Raw genomic sequence first — 18,123 nt, forward strand, 5'->3', positions numbered from 1 at the left:
CACTTAAAAGAAATATCCTCCCTTGTGGAAAATTAAATTTGAGAAAATTATTTTTTTTGAATGACAGAGTTGAGAAAGTAGAAAACGACCACTTTGTGCATAAAATATTAAATTACTAAAACATGACAGTATAGGAGTCAAATAAAGAAGTTCAGTAAGGAGACATTCTGTTACAAAGTATTTCAAAATCTAAGCTTCTAGTTCCCAGCAAGAATGAACTAAATCATTATTCTTGAGCTCACAAACTGTGTCACAATAAAATTAGCTAATGTAGTAACTAATTCTTTCAAAGTGTAGTGAGTTACAATTTTCAACAAAAACTAGGAGTACAAGTCATTATATGTAAAGATCACTTCCATTTATTAATGTTGACAAATAATTTTGGAATTCCAAACCATAATCTGACAAACTCTGACACCTTCCAAATTATCAATAATTAATCCCTTCTTAATGTCATGTGTCACAAGTAAATTGTATATATTTGATTCTTAATCTTCTTTGAGTTGATTCAGGAGAATACATCTGACTATCAATTCACTCAGAATGTCTACGGTAAAAAGAAAATTTTTATCCTTAAAAGTAAAAAATTTATTATATATAATTTATAATTTAAAATATCAAAAACGGGATCCCTGGGTGGCGCAGCGGTTTGGCGCCTGCCTTTGGCCCAGGGCGCGATCCTGGAGACCCGGGATCGAATCCCACGTCGGGCTCCCGATGCACGGAGCCTGCTTCTCCCTCTGCCTGTGTCTCTGAGCCTCTCTCTCTCTCTCTCTGTGACTATCATGAATAAATAAATAAAATCTTAAAAAAAAATAAAAAAATAAAAAATAAAATAAAAAAAAATAAAATATCAAAAACAAGAAAAGAATACTAACAAAAATGTATTAAAAAACTATTTTCATCTTTCTCTACTGGTGATTTATCAATCTGTAGATGAAGTACATGGTATTTACACTGAAATTCATATGGACTTTGAAATTTTCACGTGTTATGACTAGGTACCCATCAAAAATGGACGGTAATCCTGAACACATTAAACTAAATGAAAGGTTTTTTCACTGATATTACTTGTTTATTACTGGAAATCCTCAGAACTGCATGTAAACTACTGCTCTACTCTCAGCATTAACAAAAGGCTCTGAGATGCTGTAAAGCATCAGTGAGGCACAAAATGGTAAAAATTCTAAATACCTAAACAAAAATATTTATCGATCACTTATATTTGCAAATAGGAAAGGAAAGAATAATTTACTGAGAACACGTGACCTGGTAGGCACAAAGAAGACCCTTCCTATAGATTACCTAACAACTGGTTATACATAATTCTTCATGCTTTTTCTCAGTAAAAATCTCATAACTTTGGACATTGAGATGCCTGCTAAAGTTCATCCAGGTACTCATATTGAGCTACATTTTGTATTAATGCTGCTTGACAGTTTCAAAGATGGAGATCCTTGTAGCCTGGGGTACTTAGTCCTTATGCAGAATAAGACGTAAGATGTGCCTTAAAAATGATCTTTTAGAAATGATGTCTGGAGGCAAAAAGAAATGAGTATGACCACAGTCAATGTTTATGGAAATAACTATGGCACTGGGAACAGGGGTGAAGCAGGTGAACCATGGACAGAGTCAGAAAGCTGCCACAACTATTGTTATGAGCTGTTGTTGAATATGGGAAATGAGAGGGAAAGCCCATTGGGTTACTGAGAATCTTAAATGCCACCCTAAGGAATCTGAATGTATCTCAGAGACATCAGACACCAAATTCTTCCTAGACCTGGGAAATTGCATTTTTCAGAAAACTAATTTGTTAATTGATTCGTTGAAAGTGGAAGCAATGAGGCTAACTTCAAGAATTCATATCTTAGATGTTGAGACTGAAACTGGAGGATAAAAGGAGAGGAGTGCACTGATATAAGCAACATTTTAAAGAAAAAATGGTAACTACTGAATAATAAAATGAAGATCTTCCTGTGAATACCAACCTAATCATGACTGATACTAATACTTTAAAAGGGACCTGACACATTGAACCATTCGCTAACCATTTCCTTTAATATATTTTGAAATAATTAAGTTAATCTATAATAGGTTTTTATTTTTTTGCACAAGTCCATAAATAATTTTTAATTTCTTAGTTTTCATTTCTAACTGTACATACTATGAGATATAACTCACAGAAACAAGGCTCTAGAGTTTCCTAAACACTTTTTTTTATTGAAGTTCAATTTGCCAATATATAGCATAACACCCAGTGCTTATCCCTCCATTGCCCCCCTAAGCACCCATCACCCAGTCACCCCAACCCCCCGCCCACCTCCCCTACCAATACCCCTTGTTCACTTCCTAGAGTTAGGTGTCTCTGATCCTAAACACATTTTTTTAGGAACATAACAAAATCCAGATGCCTGAGATAGATGAATGTTTTTCCTTTGTATACACTCTCTATATTAGAAGATAGTTTTACTTGTTAGACTCACATACCTGAATCCCTTTCCTTTTTCCAGGAATACCACAGATTTTGTTATGTATTTCTGCACCACCCTCTTCCAACCCTTAGCAACACTGAAGCCTAAAGGGCCTTTAAGGGAACAGTATGTGACTTATTTGGGCCCAATGAGACTAAAGAAGTGATTTTGTGGAAATTTCTGGGATATATATTTCCTTTATTTTAAAAGAGATCCACCAAAAGAGGGAGTCTTTCTTCGTATGAATGTCATGCTGTACGGACATGAAATCTGGCACAGTCTACTTCCATCTGGCCGTCAAGAGAGAATCCAGCCTGGAGATGAAGTCAACACATAAAGGAGGGCATAGCTGAGGGAATCACAGAGAAACAGACCCAGCGTCACTGTAATCAACCAGCCTTTCTGGTTCCAGAATCCAATAGATCTTCTTACTGCTAAGCTTGTGTGGAAAAAATGCTTTTATTGCAACTGAATAAATATTATCTGATTCATGTCTCTTGCCTCATGTCTCATTTTATATTTTAATTTAAATTAATTCTCAGACACCCTTTTAGCTTACACATAGTGTTTCATCAGTATCCATTTATTCACACATATATTACATTTTTAACTTTTATTTCTGTATTTTAGTTTCCTATACCCCACTGAGAAAAATGGAGAACAAAGAGGTTTCATAATTAGTCCATATTATTATTAAGGTGGAACACAGGGATAAAATCTAGACATCAAATCCAAAATTCATGTTTTTACACGCTAAACGATATGAAATGCAACATAGCGAAATAAAGTAGCAAGAGAGGAAACCTTTCAGGAAACCAAGCTTAAAGAGGGCAGAGAGAGGGTAGAGTCAAGAAAAATGTGAATCAATGATCTTAGCCTCCAGATTTACTTTGAAAACTTTCAAAACTACAAAAACGTTGAGAGAATGTCCATGACTTTTTTTAAACCAAGATTATTAAGTATTAACATTTCAGCACATTGACCCAGTTACCCACCTGCAAATGTGTGTATGTATATATATATGTATATATATATACACACATACATATAGTATTTATTTATTTATTTATTTTCTTTGATCCGTGTATGTGTATGTGTATATTCATATATGATGAGATAATGACAGTTTCCTCATAAATTCTTCAACATATATCTTTAAAGAACACAGAAATTTCCAACATGGTCATATCTTTTTTTAAAGATTTATCTATTGATTTGAGAGAGACAGGGAGCAAGCACAAGTGAGTGGGAGTGGTAAATGGGGAAGAGCAGAGGGGAAGAAGCTCCCCATTGAGCAGGGAGTCTGAGGCATGTGGGGCTTGATCCAGGACCCAAAGTTTATGACCTGAGCTGAAGGCAGATGTTTAACCAACTGAGCTACCCAGGCAGCCTCTCAATTAATTATCATCCTAAAGGACTTTAACATCATCTAATATGGTGTTCATATTAAAATTTTTCCCAATTTTCCCAAATTGTTCTTGATACTAATCTACTTTTTTCAGAATTCAATTCACTTTGTTATCATTCTTTAAATTCCTCTAACATAGAAGAAACTTCTTGCCTTTTCTCTTTCATGATATTTAAAATTTTTAAAAATTTGTATCAGACATCATGTAAAATATCCCACCATCTCTATTTTCTTGACGTTTCCTCTAGATTAGATTTAAATTAAATCATTCAGCAACCACAACTGTACTATTTTCCTCCTCCTGTCATGAGGCCTATAATATCAAACGTCTTAACTGGCGCCATACACTGATTATGTCGTTAAGGTGGTACCATCAACTTTTTCTACAGAAATGATAAGTTATTTCCTTCCTATTAAATAATCTAATCTGGAGGGTGATACATTGACACCATGTGAATTTCCTGTTCCCTAACAATTTTTCATCAACAGTTTAAGCATCTAATGACAATTATTTGAATCAATTATTGTAACTGGAAACAGAAAACAGGGACTGTTTTCCCCTAACTGCTCTCTGGCTTCATTCTGAGAAATAAGAACCATAACTCAAAGACTTTTAATACATTAAAACAATTTTTTTTCAAACAGTTTTGGATTTACAGAAAATAATAAAGATAGTATGGAGAATTTCCATATGATGACCCATTTTTCCATATTATTAATACCTTACACCCGTGTAGTACCAATGATATAATGAATGAGCCAATATTGATACATTTTGATGAAGTGAAATTCATACTTTACTCATATTTCCTTAGTTTAATCTAGCATCCTTCTGTCCAGAATCCCATTTAGCATATCACTTTATATTTAGTCATCACCTCTCTTTAGGCCCCTCTCACGTATCTCTGATGGTTTCTTAGACATTTCTTGTTTTTGATATCTTTGAAAGTATTGAGAAATCATTTGATTTTCAACAAATGAAACATTAATATTCATATTTTCAGTTTTCTATTTATAATTGTTTATGAGTGTGTAATCTATTTTTTCCTAATATAAAAGGATTACTTTTTTTCTGGATCAGTAATGAGAGTTGATTCTGTTTAGCAGAGGTGAGGGTACAACTTACTAACTTATGACTTTGGGAATAGTATTCTCTGTTGATAAACTGATACACTATTTCTTTAATACTAGGCCTATCTTTGAGGGGTAGGTTTAGTTCTGTCTCTGATCTGAGATTTTCTTTGTTTCTGTAGCAACTTGTTGACATATCAAAAAACAAAACAAAACACCAAATCTGAGAGGAAGGTGGGCAAGGAAGAAGTCTGTGAGAATGCTCTCAGGCACAATAATTACTGACGGAGTGAAGGAAGTAAGATTGGGTCAAAAGGATGAGCTGACCATAACCACAACAAAGACCTTAGCCAATCTGGTGGAGAAGTGGAGATTGGGGATGTCCCTTTGAAGTTCCCAGGCCAAAGACGGGGACCTGGTATTTATACTGTCCATGGAACAGTCATTGCATATGGGTTAACTCCAAAGTACAAACATGAACTTCATAAGACAATTAACTTTATATGAGCCTACTTCCTGATAAGGCATTCATGTAAGAACTATCGGCTACTGGCATTCTTACTGTGGGGATCTTGGCTGTGAACCATGGATCCATCACTGGCCACCACTTGTACTACTTAAACCTACTCATTTCTTATAATAACCTCTAGGGAGAGCCCCACCAGGATTTGGTTCTTTTCTTGTGCTGGAGAATCTTACAAGGACACCTGCAGATCCATGGTTACAGCTAATCACAGGACCCCACTAAGATCTATTTTCTCCTTTCTTTGATTGCCACATCCTTCTCCTAATCCCTCTACTAGTTGTGGTGACAAACAGAGGGAGATGATCCAGATTCATGCCCATGGAATCTGAGGGTATCACCACCATGACCTTTTCAGTCCCGGTGCTTGTATTTGTCTATTTACTGTTGAACAAGGGAGTGCAAACAGATGCCTAGGGACCACCTGAATGCCAAACATATTTTTTTTCCTGCTCCCATGCATAATAGCAGCCCTAACTCCTCCTGATGACAGTCAATGGCCCTTGTAATCCTTCTGGATTCCTTCCTTGCTTGTTGGTTTATTGGAAGAGAATCTAAAGTGACTGGCTGGCGGCTGGACCTTTCTGTACAGTGGGATCCCTGTTACATCCTCTGCAAGAACATATCTGCGCTGAGTATCAGGACCTCTAAGCACACACAGCTCAGGGATGTGGGAACAAGATTGCAACCTCCCCAGGAGATCACACGAGAATTCCTGTATTGAGGTATTCAGTCTACCCAACACATGCACCATATTGTGGTCACTGATTTCCTACATCAAGTGCACCCTGGAGGACAGAGGCCTGATATAGTAATTGTACCTTCGAAAGGCATTTTATTAACTCATTAACCAGCAGTGTCCAGGTAGTAGGAATAGAACCAGGGTGTTAATCACTGCCCAGCACCACACCGCCCTTACTACAAACTAGATTTCTTGGTCCAGTGCAACGTTATGCACCATTTTACCAGCCTCGGAGAGGAATTCTCCTGAACACTTACGTGTTGGAATGATGACCCATGTCTGGATCATGATGATTCCAATGAAGATGAGTCTCTGCCCCCTTCAGCAAAGAAGAGGCTCATAGCAGCAAACGTGCCACCCAGCAGCTGACTTGAGGGATGTTGTCCTACTGGGAGCTCCAAAGTGTCTCTGTGTCGGGCAAGTTAAATCCTGGCACACACAGCAGCTGGACTGGCCTTGATAGCTGTAGCCTATGCCATTAGGCACATACATGCCTCGATCCCAACCTCTCTAGCACTTCCTCACGTGCCCATTCTACCAGTACTGGATGGCAGATGAACCAAATTGGTTGCCCTCAGCTGGCTGTCATTCTGTGTTCTTGGTGCTTTAGTGTATTTTCTGTGGCAGATGCTCTCTGGTATAACTGTGCATGTATTAGGAAGAACTCCACACTTCATATCCATTCCAGTAGATCCATCAGATGTCTTTTCCTCGGATCATCTGGTCACCGACCTTTTAATCTGTCTCCCTCTAGGCTCTTGACCACTATCCAAGCAGATCACCTGTTTTAGGAATTTACATATTTTCACCTCTGATCACTTCTCTTCTGTACAATGGATATAGTCATCAGTCTACTGCTCTAAGGGAGGATTTCCCCTTATGGTTGTCTTTTAAGGTCACCCTGGGTGGAGGGATACTCTAGCAGCACTATACCCGGGCTGGCCTCAGCATACCAAGCTACTGAAGGACGAGCTTGGCCTTTGAAGTCAGATACGAGAGATGAGGGCACGAGGTCAGTGCAGTGCTGGAGCAGGACACAGAGGTCTAGGTTGTCTGCTTGTGCACGCTATTGCATTCTCTGGCTCTGCTCATTCGGATCCTTGGATGTGCTGGTCTCATCTTCTAATGAATTACTCCTGGGCCCATTCAAACTTATACCTGTTAGTCTGACAAATTCCACAACACAAAGGCAATTCTGGCCTCTTGGTCACTTTTGTCCCTAAGTTAGGAGCTCTTCCTCTAGCAGGGAAGTTATTTTTGAAGACTTTATAATTCAGAAAACTTGCTTTAAACCAGGAGGGTATATGTTATGATTGTGCTATGAGAGTTATCCATAAACTTTCCATTAGCCTCCTGTCTCTTTGGACCTCAGATATTTCTAATACTGTTGGCCTCCTGACTCAGTGTGGACTTCCTGAAGAGCCCTTTCCTATTCTGAAACACACAAAAACTCCCATTCTTCTCTTATTTGGGTAGATGCATCAGTCTCTAGTATCTTTCCAAATGTGTAGGATATTAAGAGATGTTTGGAAAAAGATTCAAGCAAGTGCTTGAAATCCTGTATCACAATGCTATGCTACAGTTTAAATAAGGATCCATATATCATATTTTTCTCTGAATCTGATTATTATTTAATTAATAATCATCCAATGGGGAGGAAACAATATTTTAATAGCATCAATATGTAAAAAACATTTTAATGACATTTCTTTTTCTAGATATTTTTGAATTTCTCTTTTCATAATTCATATTACTTAATATTTTAGTATAGTGGTAGTCTATCTAATTTCTATATCAAAATATATTGAGAACATGCTACAAATGTACTTATTATATGAGCATTACCAAAATATGTAGGATATTAAGAGATGTTTGGAAATAGATTCAAGCAAGTGCATGAATTGCTGTATATCAAGACTATGCTATAGTTTAAATAAGACAGATAACACGATTTTTTCTTACTCTAATTAATATTTAATTAATAATAGTGTTAGGGGAGTATACAATGTTTAATTAAATACAAAAAAAAATTAATGCCATTTCTTTAGACTCCTTTTTAAAATTCTGTTTTCATATTTTATAATACATACTATTTTAGTATACTGGCAACCTAATTTGTAGGTAAGTATGTATATTTAGAACATATTACAATGATCTTACTATATGAGTATATAACAAAATGGTTTGAAATATCTCCTCTACTGAAGCCACCAACCAGTAGATGAAAGACAGTTGAAAGCACAAGAGTAGATGAGATAATATGGGGAAAATTCTAGAATAAAAGAAGAAGGAGGTTTAGGATACAATCAAAAAGAAGCATCATTAAGGGCAAAAGGAGAAACATGACCCAGCAGGAAAGAATGAGATGGAGCCATCAAGATTATAGAAGCAGGGAAGGTTATCCTAAGAAGCCAGAGAAGACTATGATAGCACCAAACACTACGTGTGGTTAGGAAAATAATTATTCCTTTGGGTTGGCATTAGAGGGGCTTGTGGCCTTAGGCGTGGTGGTGAAGGGAGGGGGGTTAGTGAAATGGCAGAACAGAGAAAGTAACTGGGAAAGAATCCAATAGAGCTATGTCCCACCTATTTTCCCATTCTCTTTATATTACCTGTTACGTCCTCTTATATCATGCATGAGTAAGCTTTAGTCACTCGAATTTACTGTCCTTTCTTTTATTTTTTTTTAAAGATTTATTTATTTATTCATGAGAGAGAGAGAGAGAGACAGGCAGAGGGAGAAGCAGGCCCCATGCAGGGAGCCCGATACAGGACTCAATCCTGGGTCCCCAGGATCAAGCCCTGGGCCGAAGGCAGGCACTAAACCACTGAGCCACCCACGGATCCCCTGCCCTTTCTTTTAAATTAGGTGTTGCTCTTTTAGAGTTCAGGCTTTTACACTTGATTCCCTCAGCCTAATGCTTTTCCCCATGATCTTCACCACTTCTTAACTGCATACCCTGGAAAGTTATTTGAAATTAAAATTTCCGAAAGGAAATCTTTTCACCTAGAGTAAAAAGGGTTTGAGAAACTGTGATTTATACTAGGGGCAGCACACATTCTGAGATAAGAGCTGCCCTGGAAACGTGATGAAGTGAAGTAGTATAAAAGCCAAGGGATCTAGATATTGCCTAGGAAAGGACTTCCATGATTTGGAAGTGTCTGGTTGCATGTTTTGTCTTTACCTGGTGCAGGAGGTATTTTCTCCCACCACCTCACCCACTCCCACATCTTCCGTGTATACACTGGAGGGTTCTTGCCTTTTTTCTTTAACATCATATGTGGTAGATGACATTTGAATGAATGCATGATAGGGTCAATGAATATGTTAGCCGGCATTCTGTATCAATGATCTCTTCCTATCTTGGGATAATTTCCTCAAATTTAATGGGAGAAGTTATAAAAGACCTTGTAGAAAGATCTTATATATTTGTTTTTTTTTTTTATTACTTCCATCCTTGTCTCATTAGTCCTTCTGTTCTCTTGACATTTGTCATTTCCTGATTTTCTTTGTCTGAATAAATCCTGAAGAACAGTAAAAAAAAAAAAAAAAAAAAAAAAAAAAGCTCTTTTAATGTTACAGCCTAAACTGCACACTAGTCAGCAATGTAAATGCTGTTTTCTCCCCCACTAGTTATGTAGTTATGAGTTTCTTGTCAGGAGCCATATCTAAAACTAAGAAGAATTTATCCCACCATTTTCACATCCTGTGCACACACTCCCCATTGTCTTTTCCAGTACCATGAATATTGCAAGCACTTGATAAAAGTTAAACACAATGGGAATATTAGCAATCAATGCAGCATGTATTTAAGATCTAGCTCCAGTTCTGTCAGGTGCTCAAAAGATGTAGGACACAATTGGTGACAAGAACATTTAGTCGAGACTTTTACACTCAAGACACATATGATGCACACTTGATACAGTGGTGAATGCATTCATTATAAAAAGCAGGTAAGTATCATGTAAATCAGGAAGAGGAACACTCAGTTCTGTTTAAAGGACCTAGGAAAGTCCTCATGGAGAGATATGACTTGAACTCAAGGATGAGTCGTAGTGAGATGCAAGAAAAGGGAGAAGGAGTTTCAGATGAGGGAAATTGTATAAGCAAATTACATGACGAAACTGCACAGAGGGGCAGTAAGGGATGCACATTGCCACGTGCCCTGAGGTGAGAGGAAGAAAGCAAGGTGATAGATGAGACACAGGCTGACTGTGAAGCATCTGGAATTCCAAGTTAGGATAAATGGATTTGCTTTGAAATCTAGTGAGAGACCATTGTTAATGCCTGGGGACTGGAGTGTCATTATCTTATGCCTGTAACAAATATTTGCTTAGCTCTATAAAGTTTGACTGTTTAGGGTGTTAGGAATGAAGGAATGAACATATCAGACAAAGTCCCTCTTATATCTAAGGCTACTGGTGGTCTTTGAACACTAGTGACTGAATATAGACATACTATATACATAGTGTTTTTACTAAGTAAATTATATTAAATATGTGTTATATTTCTATGATTAGCGGAATGATGGGGGAAAAACAAGATGAGAAAGATAAAGGAATTGGGGTCAACTGAGAAGAACAGAGAACCACTCAGTCAATCATATTCATAGTGGGGTTAAGTTGTAACAGCAAAATTTCCATGAGGGTTTTGCAACACATGGGAACAAATTCAACTCAGAGTGAGGGGACTTATGACCCTAGCTAACCCTATCAGTCTCCTCTCCAGATGTAAATCATTTTTCATAAATCACGTTAATCTCCCCAGTACTCTGTCCAAACCAACCTGAGACTCTCTTCTGCTCATTTTACAGGTTACGCACTAGGAAGGATCAGAATTGGAAAATGATGTCATTTACATAAGAATCAGCAAGATGATCATCAAATCACTTCACTGACCTCAGTGAGGGTCATTTACTTTACCCTCATTGTCTCACAGGTCAGCTTTAATTTATGTCATACATGTAAGAAGTTTTGCAAACTGCATCTCCCCATAGAAATACACTGATGTCATTGCAGGGAAGTCCCATAAGCATTTGATGGAAAATTTAACTTTGCCTTGTAAGGAACATAATTATTGACACTGACCTATTAGTAGTCCTGCATTTTCATTATTTAATCCCAAATGTTTTTGAGATCAGAGTTCATATTCTGAAACTCTATGAACTTAACTCCATAACAAAAGCAATGTGATGTTGTAAAATGTTTTTAGGAGCATTCAGGTAATGGAAGTATTCAAATGTAGTTTTACTTTTAATATTAGCATCTATAATCATTTATTTATCTGAATAACAGCATTTTTCATTGCTTACAGATTTCAACTTCTCACCTTTCTAGCCCTTCTCTCAACTGAAGGCTATGGGAAATGAGATTTAAACTCAATTCATGCTGACCTTTTCTTGATTATAAGATAAATCTTCAAAGTAGACAGGTAAGAACACAGCTTAGCTCTATGACATAATTTAGGCAAGTACCTTGAAAGTTATTTCTAACATTGCTTATGTTCTCAAATGGCTTTGCTTTAATATTTTAATACTGAATAATGTCCACCTGCACATTTATTTTGATATTTCAATTAGGGAAATACAAACCAATTTTGACCATAGAATTCATATAATTAGACACACTGGCCAATATATCCTAATGGATCACTATGTAAAGATAGAAGATAGCCTTTGAGAAAAGTAAAATTTGTTCTCAAAAATACCATTAAGCTTTAAGATTTTTCCCTTTTTCTAAGTGTTACAAAACTAAAAGATACAGGCAAACGTATTGTTATCAACTTTTAAACTACTGTGACATATTTCAGAAAATTGTATTTATGTTTCTTAGGAAACAGGTAAATAGTAGTGAGGTTAATTCAGATAAGATGATGATTCATAAAATTTTTTTAATGATGAATTTTGTCTAATTGCCTTTGTAGGCTATTCTTCAAAATTAGCAGACTCTATTTGAAAAACCCAAGAGGTAACTGAGGATCAGCAGTAGTACACTGACAACAAGTTCACCCATCTCAGGCCTTTGGAATGAAGCTAGGACTGGAATCCTATTGCTCCTTCTCTATAGCATGAAACAACTCCTATAAGAAGTAGAAGCCATAGCTATGCTCAAATGTCTACAATTCTAGTAAGGAAACTGTGCATCATATATGAAAAAAATAGCCTTGTAGATTATACAGAAGCAACCTTAGAGGGTGGTGGGTATACGGGATACACTGGAGGTTGCAGGAAGTGAAAATCAGTGTGGTCTGGGGCATTTAGTATAAACTTTATTAAGTAGCATTATATGTAAACTATGTATTGCATAAAGAAAGAAAGGACTTAGAAATCTGGGCAAAAATGGACAGGAATGATGGCATGACAAAGTTAGTTCTTATGGAAATGGATGTAATACGAGAAAAAGGAATGAGAGAGATGATAATATAGAGATATTTATTTCCTTGGATATCCAAAGTAATTTTCTTTAATAAAGGAAGGTCTTCTTCTTAATCGTTACTGATGTTGATACAATTCCTAAGATATAAAATTAAATTATCTGTCATGTTCTATTTTCAAGCATTCACTACACTGGGAGAGTATATGAAGAACTTCTTTCTCAGTTAAAAAAAAATGTGTATATATGAAAATTGATTTTAAATTCATTTTAAGGATCTTTAATAGAGAAACTGATAACTAAAATTATATGTCAACAATGAAACAAATATGTGTACCCTAGATCTGTACACTCTTCATGCATGAATTCACAATGACAAAATTAATCCATGGTAAGCATTCTTCTTGGAAATATAAGAACATTCATGGAAATGCTGATTTCCAGAGTCAAGGTTATGAAGCTGACATTTTAGGGGAATGGGTATCCTCTATGTTTGTGTGTCTGTATCCAGAGAGGGTAAGAGAGGTTTGAAGAACTCCTCTCTTTGCTGTAGAAAAAAAATTTGAAGGAAAACAATACATACCCTGAATTAGACTCTTGTATCTCCAGAATTCATATCTCCACAGAGAACGTGGATATGACTGAGGATAATTACTCCTTGACAACTGAATTTATTCTCATAGGATTTACAGATCACCCAAAGTTGAAGACCATTCTGTTTGTGGTGTTTCTCACTATCTATCTGGTGACCATGGTGGGGAATCTGGGCCTGGTGCCTTTGATTCTAATGGAGCGTCGCCTTCACACACCCATGTACATCTTTCTGGGCAACCTGGCTCTAATGGATTCCTGTTGTGCCTGTGCCATTACCCCCAAGATGTTAGAGAATTTCTTTTCGAAGGACAGAATGATTTCCCTCTATGAATGCATGGCACAGTTTTATTTTCTCTGCCTTGCTGAAACGGCAGACTGCTTTCTCCTGGCAGCAATGGCCTATGACCGCTATGTGGCCATCTGCAGCCCACTGCAGTACCACACCCTGATGTCAAAGAAGCTCTGCCTTCAGATGACCGCAGGGGCCTACATAGCAGGAAATCTCCATCCCGTATTCATATAGTGTTTCTCTTTCGGTTAACTTTCTGTAGGTCTCATCATATTAATCACTTTTTTTGTGATGTTCTTCCATTATTCAAACTCTCCTGTGTTGACCCTTATATCAATGAATTGTTGATATTTATCTTTCCAGGCTCAGTTCTAGTGTTCTCTATTATCATAGTCATAATCTCTTATCTCTGCATTCTTTTCATGATTTTCAAAATGAAATCCAAAGAGGGAAGAGGCAAAGCCTTATCTACTTGTGCATCCCACTTTCTCTCTGTCTCAATGTTCTATGGTTCTCTTCTTTTTGTGTACGTTCGACCAAATTCAGTTAAAGAGGAGGATAAAGATATATCTGTTGCTATTTTTTATACTCTAGTAATCCCTTTATTAAACCCTTTTATTTATAGTCTACGAAATAAGGAAGTAATAAATGCTATGAAAAAAAACATAAATAAAATTTTTTGACACTTAAAAGAAATATCCTCCCCTGTGGAAAACTAACTTAAATTTGAGAAAATGTTTTTCTGAATATTCTGAGTATTGAGAAAGAAAATGACCACTTTGTATGTAAAATATTAAATTACTGAAACATGACAGTATTGGAGTCAAATAAATAAGTTCAGTAAGGAGACATTCTGTTACAAAATATTTCAAAATCTAAGCTTCTAGCTCCCAGCAAGAATGAACTAAATCATTATTCTTGAGCTCACAAACTGTGTTGCAATGAAATTAGCTAAAGTATTAACTAATTGTTTCAAAGTGTAGTGAGTTACAATTTTCAACAATACAACAAATACTAGGGTATAAGTCAGTATATGTAAAGATCACTTCCATTTATTATTGTTAACAAATTTCTGGAATTCCAAACCATAATCTGACAAACTCTGACACCTTCCAAATTATCAATAATTAATCCCTTCTTAATGTCATGTGTCACAAGTAAATTGTATATATTTGATTCTTAATTTTCTTTGAGTTGATTCAGGAGAATACATCTGACTATCAATTCACTCAGAATGTCTATGGTCAAAAAGAAAATTTTTATCCTTAAAAGTAGAAATTTAATAATTTATATTTAAAATATTAAAAACAAGAAAAGAATACTAACAAAAATGTATTATGAAAAAGACTTCATCTTTCTCTATAGGTGATTTATCAATCTGTAGATGAAGTACATGGTATTTACACTGAAATTCATACGGACTTTGAAATTCATATATTATGACTAGGCACCGATCAAAAATGGATGGTAATCCTGAACACATTAAACTAAATAAAGGGTTTTTTCACTGATATTACTTGTTTGTTACTTGGAAATCCTCAGAACTGCATGTAAACTACTGCTCTACTCTCAGCATTAACAAAAGGCTCTGAGATGCTGTAAAGCATCAGTGAGGCACAAAATGGTAAAAATTCTAAATACCTAAACAAAAATATTTATCGATCACTTATATTTGCAAATAGGAAAGGAAAGAATAATTTACTGAGAACACGTGATCTGGTAGGCACAAAGAAGACCCTTCCTATAGATTACCTAACAAAAAACAGTTTAGAAATAATTTTTCATGCTTTTTCTCAGTAAAAATCTCATAACTTTGGACATTGAGATGCCTGCTAAAGTTCATCCAGGTACTCATATTGAGCTACATTTTGTATTAATGCTGCTTGACAGTTTCAAAGATGGAGATCCTTGTAGCCTGGGGTACTTAGTCCTTATGCAGAATAAGACGTAAGATGTGCCTTAAAAATGATCTTTTAGAAATGATGTCTGGAAGCAAAAAGAAATGAGTATGACCACAGTCAATATTTATGGAAATAACTATGGCACTGGAAACAGGGGTGAAGCAGGTGAACCATGGACAGAGTCAGAAAGCTGCCACAACTATTGTTATGAGCTGTTGTTGAATATGGGAAATGAGAGGGAAAGCCCATTGGGTTACTGAGAATCTTAAATGCCACCCTAAGGAATCTGAATGTATCTCAGAGACATCAGACACCAAATTCTTCCTAGACCTGGGTAATCTGATTGCATTTTTCAGAAAACTCATTTGGTAATTGATTGGTTGAAGGTGGAAGCAATGAGACTAACTTCAAGAATTCATATCTTAGATGTTGAGACTGAAACTAGAGGATAAAAGGAGAGGAGTGCACTGATATAAGCAACATTTTAAAGACAAAATGATAATTGTAACTACTGGAAAATAAAATCAAGGCCTATCTTCTTCCTGTGAGTACCAAGCTAATCATGACTGATACTAACGCTTTAAAAAGGTACCTGACATTTTGGACCGTTCGCTTACCATTTCCTTTAATAAATTTTTATATAATTAAGCTAATGTATAATAGGTTTTTATTTTTCTGCACAAGTCCATAAATAATTTTTAATGTCTTGGTTTTCATTTCTAACTGTACCTACTGTGAGATATAACCCACGGAAACAAAGCTCTAGAGTTTCCTAAACACATTTTTTAAGAATATAACAAAATCCAGACGCCTGACATAGATGAATGTTGTTCCTTTGTATACACTCTCTATATTAGAAGATAGTTTTACTTGTTAGACTCACATACCTGGATCCCTTTCCTTTTTCCAGGAATACCACAGATTTTGTTATGTATTTCTGCACCACCCTCTTCCAACCCTTAGCAACACTGAAGCCTAAAGGGCCTTTAAGGGAACAGTATGTGACTTATTTGGGCCCAATGAGACTAAAGAAGTGATTTTGTGGAAATTTCTGGGATATATATTTCCTTTATTTTAAAAGAGATCCACCAAAAGAGGGAGTCTTTCTTCGTATGAATGTCATGCTGTACGGACATGAAATCTGGCACAGTCTACTTCCATCTGGCCGTCAAGAGAGAATCCAGCCTGGAGATGAAGTCAACACACAAAGGAGGGCATAGCTGAGGGAATCACAGAGAAACAGACCCAGCGTCACTGTAATCAACCAGCCTTTCTGGTTCCAGAATCCAATAGATCTTCTTACTGCTAAGCTTGTGTGGAAAAAATGCTTTTATTGCAACTGAATAAATATTATCTGATTCATGTCTCTTGCCTCATGTCTCATTTTATATTTTAATTTAAATTAATTCTCAGACACCCTTTTAGCTTACACATAGTGTTTCATCAGTATCCATTTATTCACACATATATTACATTTTTAACTTTTATTTCTGTATTTTAGTTTCCTATACCCCACTGAGAAAAATGGAGAACAAAGAGGTTGCATAATTAGTCCATATTATTATTAAGGTGGTACACAGGGATCAATTCTAGACATCAAATCCAAAATTCATGTTTCTACACACTAAACGATATGATATGCAACATAGAGAAATGAAAGTACCAAGAGAAGAACACTTTCAAGAAACTAAGTTGTAAAGAGGGCAGAAAGAGGGCAGAGTGAGGAAAAATGTGAATCATGACATTTTCCCCCAGATTTACTTAAAAAACTTTCAAACCTACAAAAACGTTGAGAGAATGCCCATGACTTTTTTTAAACCAAGATTATTAAGTATTAAATTTCAGCACATTGACCAAGGTATCCACCTGTAAATGTGTATATATATATGTATATATATATATATTTGATCCACTATGTGTATGTGTATATTCATATGTGATGAGATAATGACAGTTTCCTCATAAATTCTTCAACACAAAATTTCCGACATGGTCATATCATTTTTTAAAGATTTATCTATTGATTTGAGAGAGACAGGGAGCAAGCACAAGTGAGTGGGAGTGGTAAATGGGGAAGAGCAGAGGGATACAGAGAAGAAGCTCTCCATTGAGCAGGGAGCCTGAGGCATGTGGGGCTTGATCCAGGACCCAAAGTTCATGACCTGAGCTGAAGGCAGATGCTTAACCAACTGAGCCACCCAGGCAGCCCCTCATATAATTATCATCCTAAAGGACTTTAACATCATCTAATATGATGTTCATACTAAAATTTTTCCCAATTTTCCCCAAATTGTCCTTGATACTAATTGATTTTTTCATCAAGAATTCAGTTAAAGGTCACTATTCACTTTCTTATTATCATTCGCTAATCTTCTCTAACTTAGAAGAAAATTCTTGACTTTTTTCTTTCATGACATTTAAAACTTTTAAATTTGTATCAGACATCATGTAAAATATCCCACCATCTCTATTTTTCTGATGTTTCCTCCTGATTAGATTTAAGTAATTCAGCAATCACAACTGTTCTGTTTTCCTCTTCCTGTCATGAGGCCTATAATATCAATTTGCCCTAACTGCTACATTCACTGATTACTTCACTAATCGGAAGCAGAAAACTGGTGATTCCTTTAGCCCAAGTGTTCTCTGGATTCATTGGGAGAAATAAGATCTTTACCTCAAGACATTTTATAAATCTAAAAAATTTTTTCAAACAGTTTTGGATTTATAGAACATAATAAAAATAGTATAGAGA

The 18,123-nt window shown here is 36.0% G+C and overlaps 1 pseudogene; it reads left to right on the forward strand.

The window, feature by feature from the left end:
• The first annotated feature begins 13,224 nt into the window (after nt 1-13,224).
• LOC112641038 (olfactory receptor 5K3-like) lies at nt 13,225-14,153 on the forward strand (annotated as a pseudogene).
• The last annotated feature ends 3,970 nt before the right edge of the window (nt 14,154-18,123 follow it).

This window comes from Canis lupus, chromosome 33, assembly GCF_003254725.2.
Source record: "Canis lupus dingo isolate Sandy chromosome 33, ASM325472v2, whole genome shotgun sequence".
Taxonomy (NCBI): Eukaryota; Metazoa; Chordata; class Mammalia; order Carnivora; family Canidae; genus Canis; species Canis lupus.